General features: G+C 32.8%; 1 pseudogene; it reads right to left on the bottom strand.

The window, feature by feature from the left end:
• Positions 1-1,369: 1,369 nt before the first annotated feature.
• LOC149160490 (protein RRC1-like) overlaps positions 1,370-9,035 on the bottom strand; it is a 29,869-nt pseudogene continuing 22,203 nt past the window's right edge.

The raw sequence follows: 9,035 nt of genomic DNA, 5'->3' as shown, positions 1-9,035 counted from the left end.
AGGAAGTGCTACTCATGGGAAAGGAGTTGTGAAGGGGAAATGATAGGACTATGTGAAAAGATGACCATGATAACTAACAAGACTAACATGATCCCATGGAAGACTTTGACAATCATAACTATGACATAAATAACCTCTAACCCATGACTTCCAAATTATGACACTTTAATAGCGAAATAATGACTTGATGACTCAAAAGACCCATGTTATTTTGTGATGATACTTTTGATGATGACCATGACCTTAGGCTTGTGATGAGAGTAACATATACAATATACATTTCGACATTGACTCAAGACCCTTTGCCAGATGACTTGGAAAAATTTTCTAGCATAGACCAAAAATTGACTTTTGATTTTGGCAAACTTTGGAAGATTAACAACTATTGATTACTATGGAACATAGGACCCTAACATTGGCTCCAATGGGGATGGAAGCTCCCAAGGAGGTGTCAAGAACACCGTATACTGGCAGATTGCCTTGTTCATTAGGAAATGGAGTTACAAATAGCTGCAATCCTCAAAATAACTCAAATAAAAATGAAAGTTGAACTGTACACTGTCAACTGCAAACTCTACTAGAAACTGACACTGAAAAAGATGCTCATAATGTTGAGCTTATTCATCACACCTTACCTAATCTAACTGATCCATATGCGATATGATCAAGTGAAGTCGAAGATCCAATGTAACAAATCAAGTACTTGACTACTTGATTGATTCTTCTATTCAGCTCCACCAGGCATAAAGAAATATTTAGAAGATGGAAACTCAAAATGATACATGAGTCCAAAACTTGTGTTGGTGAATGAAACAAACTCCACTATTTTTGATGCTTCCAAAAGACTTCCCAAGGGGTCTTGAAAATCGTGAAACATTATCTCTTCTAGATCCAAAAAAAGAAGGGAGATTCTTTCAAATATAATGGTTGATTGTTCTTCTTCATTTGGTTGATCCCTCTTAAATGGAAATGCAGCAATGTGACCTTCCATATCATCCAAATCAGAGACAATATTTGTATGTTCTTGATCTTCAATTATGGTATCCAAATCAACATCAACACAAATATCTACAAGTGGCTTTTCATGTCTATCAGAAATAAAATTGTCTTGGCTTTGAAAAAATTCTATATCTTGATCTTTTGAAGACTACTGATCATATTCATCAAACTCAAGACAATAAACCCATTGTACATTGTTTTTAACCTCAACAGATAAATCATGACTCTTTAGAGTTTCTATGCAAGATCACTTAAAATTTTGATCTGCACATATTTCCTCCTAAATTAAAAACTCAGAAGAGGAAAGGAATGAAGGGTAGGTAGAAAAAACAAATTCATATATATCTTGATTGCTTGAAAATTGGCAAGACTATTGTGAATTATCATCAACTTTGGAAAATGGAAGATCAATGTCATCTTTTGAATAATTCTTCTCAAGTTCGTTGTCATCCAGGGTAGAATCCGTGATATTCTCATGGTGGTGAAAATGGTTTTCATTCAAAGCATTCAAGATTTCATCATCCATAAACTTTTCATCGCCATAAGAACTTTCCAGCTCTTGAATAAAATTCTCAAAGTGATCACGACAATCCTCAATAAAAAGGAAATAAGGATAGGCTTCTCTATACTTCTAAAAATATTGAGTGAAAATCCTTGAGAGAATAAATACAAGCAGGAGGCAAGATTTCATACCAAAACCGTTCTCTTTCTTCTAATGTGATCATGAACATTTTCATTAAACAATCTTCATGAAAATTAATCCTCATCTTACGCACATGCATATGAAATCTTATTAAATGAAGTGTAACATCGTCACCTTTTCAATCTCTGAATTTTGGCAATTATGTTTGCCAATATAGTTGAGGCATACAATTTGGAAATCCTAGAACATGATCTTGATGCATAGGAGCATACCTTCTAGATTGAGAACTCATTTTGATTTTTGGATCATGTTGCCAGTGGAGTCTTTGGATCAAATTGGAGTCATTGGGTGAATGTTTTAGCCTTCATATGTCTGACTATTGTCCACCATCCACAATCAGATCTACAATGTGAACAATAATTCTCAAAGAAACAATATCCATTACCATCTCTTTCACAACAAACATAAATAGTATCAAGATCTCGTTCCCCATTCCCATCAAAACCATTCTCCCTATCCTCTCTTTCCCTGTTTTTACTTAATTTGTGTGAGGGACTTTTGTTATGGTTCCCATCACAAAGTAAAATAAGTAAGCCACAAAGATATTAATCATGTAGATACCAATTGTTATAAATCTGACTTAAAATGAGCTACAATTTCCAAGCACCAGAGAATTCATATGGAACCCACTTCAATCAAATGCAATCTAGTAGATATACAATTTCATGCATTACCTACCATTCATGATGAATGCATGTGGTATCTAGTGTCTTTATTAGTCACGGGTTCTATTAACCCATATTCAACTTCTAATCTCTTTATGTGGGAAGAGACTTTTCTTTCAATTTCTTCGGCATTCTTAGTGCCACATTCTTGAAGATACTCAAGATACTCCATGAGTGTTACCTCCAATTGACATAGATTTTTCCTGATATTACAAGTTGACAGTATCAAACTAGATGGTATATATATATATAAAGGCACAAAATAAATTATCATCCTATAGGCAAGGAGAATCGCCTGCGACCTTCATCCATTCCACTATCATTAAGAGTAGAAGCAATGTTTTCCATTGTGACTTCTTGTTTGTCTTCTTTCCCAGAACCCCCAAATATGTCATCACTACCAGAAGAAGAGTAATTCAAACCAAGTCCCTTAAGCTCTGCCTTGTCCTTTGTATCCGTTCCACCATCCTCATGAGTCCACTTTGAAGCTTGTAATATAGAATGTGTTTTCATATAATTGCATGATAAAGGTTTTAGATCTCGATGTGGGATTAATGACTTTGAGGTCCCTGCCACACCAACATTTTATGGTAAAGTTCTAGTGCAAGAGTCATCCATTGATTCACGTTCCTCAGCCCGTGACCATAAAGATGATTCTTCTTGAACATTTTTCCTATATATGGACATATAGTCCTTATCATTATGAAGTATGGATTTTCTTTCTTCACATGTGCTCCACCTTCCCCCTCCCACTTTTAAATAAGCATTAGTTTCTCTTATATGTTGAATCCCTCCTATTGCAAAGTCATACCCACACCTGACATCCTCATATTGATCTTCGTTCTAATGCTTCTTTGCTTCTTCTAAGCTAAGCAATCAAGAAACCATTACATCCCTACCACCATGAATAGATAAACCATTTTTCCTACACCATCTTTGAAGCTCTACAAGAGGAATACTAAATAATTCTCGAGCTTCTTCTCCCTCTCCAATCACTAGAGTAGCATCTTGATTTGGACCAAATCTGTCTGTTATGTCTGTAAGATTGGCTTCAGAACTATCAAGGTCCTTCAATGGTGGGGCATCTCCATATATTGAATGAAAAGGAGGGACACCTAAATTTCAATATCGAAGAAAGGTGGCTCTCAGCCCATTCACATAAGCATCTAAAAAGAGAAACCACTTTGACCAAACCTGGAGATATTTCATCACTCTCTCCCTCAAAGCTTCTACAACAATCCAACTAGTGATGTTTTAATATAAGTCATTAAATCTTTCCATAATATTAGGAAATGCTGCTTCAAAATTTGTCCTATATGCAGAAGCATTTTTCACACGAACATTACTATTGTGAAGAATATCATAAACTAACATGATCCTTGCAACTCTAGTTGGAATAAGCATCTCCTTTAGAGTCAAAGACTTTGTAAGTACCTCAACTACCTCACCAACTGCGTCAGAATTGTCTAGAGAAAACCCCATTGCTTCTTTTATCTAGTTTCTCTCCAAGATTAAAACACAAAGCATGTCCTCAAATTCATCTCTTTGGCCCTCTATTAAGGTGCATTCCTGATCCACTCTCCTGATCCTTCTAGGACTGTAAGTTGCAGTTGAGGATGGGTAAGTTCCTATGGAGTCATAGAGCACCTAAATATTGATTGTATGCAGGCAAACAAAGAAAAATATATACCAAACTGGAGCAATCAAAGCTACAGGTACAATGTTGAGATTTGGGTTTGAAAAGCCTCTGGACTATATAAGTTTTGAAGTAATTTTTGGAAAGGACAAACCATATTATTTTAGCTGTAGACCCATGATATTCTTAATTATTTTCATAAAATTAGAAAACGTGGAGAATTTGAATCTCAATGCAAGTTAAAGGTGCTTGATCTTCATACATTCTTTGTTTTCAGCATTACTATCCTCAACATGTTCTATTATTTAGAGTGATATTTTGTGAATTGGTAAGCATGTTTTCCCAAATTTTTATTTTTATATCCCACACAATTGGAATGCTGCTACATTTGGCCTCCTATAATTCCCTAGGCTACATGTGTTAAAGAGGGTACAAAACACTAATGATATGTTCTTTTACCATAAGTTCTTCTCATATTTTGGATGGATTATGTGGAAATTTTATGCATGCTAATTATGTGGCAGGAAACAATGTTCCATTATTCTTTTTTATCATCTCTTGTTTCTAAGTTAGCATGCTCCTATTGTACTAGTTCATTATGCCTATGTCATGTAAAGATCGAGTTGAGTGGGTTTTACATTTGATTTCCACTATATTCAACAACTGAATATATATGTTTTCTATGTAGGCTGGATGATGGGATGACACACTTTGATTTCCACTAGTGATCTCTTTTTGATATACTATCACAAGTGCACAAATACAAACTCATTTTTTTTTCTTTCATAAGAAAATAATGACATATTTGTATTTTGTAGTGACAAGGATAACTATGTATTGGATCTAGATCTTCAGCCCTTCAATTCATCCTTTCCTTACCCAACATGACCATTTGCTATTGGTAATGGAGTTCAATTTTTGAACCAACATTTTCCTTCAATACTATTTCATGATAATGAAAGCACACATCCATTGTTGGATTTCCTTCAAGAACACAAATACCACAACCATCTCATTTTTCTTTCCTTGGTTAATATATTTCACCATTGTGTTTGATAGTTAATTCATTACTATTTTATGCACAATAAATCTCTATCAAATAGAAGAGAAGGATGACCTGACTGTCTTAGATATATATAATATGAATTGATTACAAATTTACAGGTTTATTTCGATTCTCATCTTTCTATTTCACTTCTTTAGAGAAAACTATATATTAAAATACAAACTCAAATCAAATCAAAATGAAATACAGAAGCCTAATTATGAAGATATTTCTCTCTCCATGCTTTGCAATGACATTATTTTTCTGAATTATACTTGAATTTCAGTGATATTAACCTGGATTTATATATTTCTTGTAGCACAAAATTGACATCATGGCAAACATAGAAATATCCCATTAAATATGACATAAATATGATTGAAAGAATATTAACTTTAGTATAAGCACGTGGCAGAGTAATTTCTGAGGTGTGAAGTTTTATTAGAGGCATTGTTTGTTTGTTTGTTTTGGTTAGAAAAGGGTTTGCTTTTTCTTTTATGTGACTTTCAATTTATCATATGTGGCATGTTGAGAAATGGGAAAGAATAGTGTGACATTTATCTTGAAAAAAATGATCCTGAACGAAAGGATATAGTGTTTAACCAAGCTACAATCTACTCTGCTAAAGGCAGAGGGACATATTAAAAAGCTACCTAAGAATACATGATATACAAAGTTTTAACATAAGTAATATATGGTTTTTTATTTTGCAGATATATTCTTTTTTCTATCGAAGATATCACAGAAAGAAAAATATTGACATTGTAGAAATCGTTGGAGGACCTCATTGAGGTCGATTTTTTTGATGTCCTACTTGATTGATACCTTCTCATGATAGGAAGGCTTTAGATATTGTTAAGTCCCTATACTACTAGTGTAACCCCTTTTTGCTATTAGTACAACCCCCTTATTATATTGTTGTGCCCCATAGAAGCCCACTATTGTTATTATTGTGCCCTTACATTATTATTGTTATGTCGGCTCTGATTATATTATGACACCTTAGACTCCTATATATAGAAAGGAGGTCTTATCATTTGTATCATCCAAGAATTTTTCATTTGTGTAATGTAAAGGAGGTTTCCCCTTCGAAGAGGTTTATTTATAAGACGTTTATCTATCTTTTCTATCTTTTTGTGAGCTGGTTTCATAACATTTGGTATCTTTAGAAGAACAAAAAAAATGAGTCACAAATATGTTGGGTTATGACTTTGAAATCATCTACAAAAAAGGGAAGAAAAATGTTGTTGCATATGCACTCTCAAGAAAGGATGAGGATGTGGAAGCATTATTTTGTGATATTTCTATTATCTAACCAAATTGGATAAATGAAGCAAGGGAGGAATGGAAGAAGGATGAAGAAGTGTGGCCACTCATTCAAAAGTTCCAGAAGATCCCAGTTCAAACAATATTGCCAGAACTTGATGCAAAAGGAAAAATCATATTGGAGCCTGGAGCAGTCATAGAAACAAGAACTCGATAGCTACGAATCAATCAATTTCAGAGTATCTCATCAAGTGGAAGAATTTACCCGTTGAAGATTCCACATGGGAGGACAAGAATTTTATACTGAAGCATTAAGAACTACTCAAGCGTTGAGGACAACACTTCGTGAAGGAGAGGGGCATGTTGGGTCCCTATACTACTAGTGTAACCGCTTATTGTTATTAGTACAACCCCCTTATTATATTGTTGTGCCCATGTAGTCCCCATATTGTTATTATTGTGCCCCATAGAAGCCCAGTATTGTTATTATTGTGCCCTTACATCATTATTGTTATGTCGGCTCTGATTATATTATGACCCCTTAGACTCCTATATATATAAAGGAGGCCTTGTCATTTGTATCATCCAAGAATTATTCATTTGTGTAATGTAAAGGAGGTTTCCCCCTCGAAGAGGCTTATTTCTAAGGCATTTATCTATATTTTCTACCTTTTTGTGAGCTGGTTTCATAACAGATATGATTTAATATGTTCCTGAAATAGATTAGATTCAAAGTTTATAGATATAAAAGATAAAAACAAATGTCAATGCCTTCATTTGATTGTTACTTCATTTTGATGTGGGCAGGTTACATGAAATGTGATTGGAAAAAGTATGGGGAGACAATGCATATCACGTCTTTTATATGATTCATTTTCTATTGGAGATCCTTCTGACACTTGAGCCATCGACTTTGGAAATGTTTCTAGTAGGTATTTCTATGGTTTTTAATGTTGTGATTCTTTCACCTCATGGTTATTTTAGGCAAGCAAATGTTTTAGGAATGCTTGATAAGACATCGATGGACAGGTAAACAATTTTTTTATAATTGCAATGTCCATTCCATGATATCATATCTTTATTGTTTGATTCTATTTTGAACTTTTATTTTGATTTTTCTTTGTATTTTAACTATAAAATTTAAAATAATTGGTATCATGTTCATTTAAACAAAAACCAAAGCTTGAAGATTAAATTAGTATTACATGATATTGATTGAAATCATTTTAACTGTTTTGTGTTGAAATATTTTCATGGCTATTAGAAAAGTTTACTTTCATGTTGTTGTTTGAGCACATGTTGTTTATATAGTTGACCAAGTTCATGCGTTAGAGAACAAAATGTTGTTGTGAATAAAATGACAAGGATTAGACATCACACCCCATATTATTTTTTTCACAAGGTATTTACAGCTTGAGCTTTTTAGCATGTAACTTAGTTGGCATGATTGTGCCTAAGCTTTCCCTAAAGGTTGAATATTAAGTTACTAAGGTGTTCTTTTCTATCGTGACGTTTATTTGTTTATATAGGTCATCTGGCCAAATAGTGGCCACTATCTCTCAACTGAAGAGAACTTGTTTCGAGTTTCTTGCTTTTACGGGGAATAATGGATTTAACATTGGTTATGTTGAAGTATATGTCATATAAATTCTTTATAGTCTACTTTAGTTTATATTATAATACTCATTGTCTTTTATGTCTTACACTTTGCACTATATATTCTTTTGTTTTCAGAAAAGGAACTGAGTATTGATGGTAAGTAGCAGGATTTAAAGAAAGAGGAAAATGCTAACAATGGAGTGACAAATGCAAAAACAAAGAGAAGAGAACGAGTCTAGTGATACCCTTAAATCCAATATCCCGCATAACACACACACATGGAGACTGATGTTCAAGTCTTCAGAGTTGGTGAATTTACCTACAATGGCGTGGAAACATAATGATAATGTTGTGTAGTGATGAAACAACATTTCATGTGTAAATTGTAGTCCAATCAATGTTAAGTTGGAAACTCATATTGTAATACTTAACATTTCATATAATATGAATTATGAGGTTGAAATTATTTATAGTTTCACTTGATATTGTTTAGTGTTTTAATTAATATATATAGCTTTTCATTTTCATATTAGATGAACTAGTGCACATTATATGACATTTTTTTAATTTAGTCAAAAAATCATACTAATTATTTATGTTGATTAATAATGAACACATAAAATCAGTCTAAAACTACTAAATTAGTAGTTTATATTGATTAATGATAAACACAAATAAAATGAATATATGACTAAATTAGTTATTTATAATGATTATTAATGAAAACAAATGAAATGAATATAAACTACTAAATTAGTCGTTTATATAATGAATATGAAACGACCCAAAAAATATAAATGACCACTGCGAATGATTAATTTGTGACTACAAATGACAACTAAATTTTGCATATATACGAATATTAGTAGCTAATTTACAATATCTTATAGCATGTAAAAAAAATTAGTCATATTTCTTTGGTCATTAATTGGTTTTCTCAGATGATCATATAGTAATATCTTTTGTTGTATATTTGGTCATTAATTGTGGCAATTAATGAATAAATCAATGACTAAATTAATGATTAGATTTATGACTAAATATACTACTAGACAATGAAATATAGACAACCAATTAATGACAAAGCTAAAAACGACTAAAAGCTGGTCGCGTTATAAGATA

Source organism: Pinus tabuliformis, chromosome 5_2 (genome assembly GCF_031772625.1).
Source record: "Pinus tabuliformis cultivar Carrire ecotype Pingquan chromosome 5_2, CPIR1, whole genome shotgun sequence".
NCBI classification, from domain to species: Eukaryota; Viridiplantae; Streptophyta; class Pinopsida; order Pinales; family Pinaceae; genus Pinus; species Pinus tabuliformis.
This window is presented reverse-complemented; position numbering and strand designations above follow the sequence as displayed.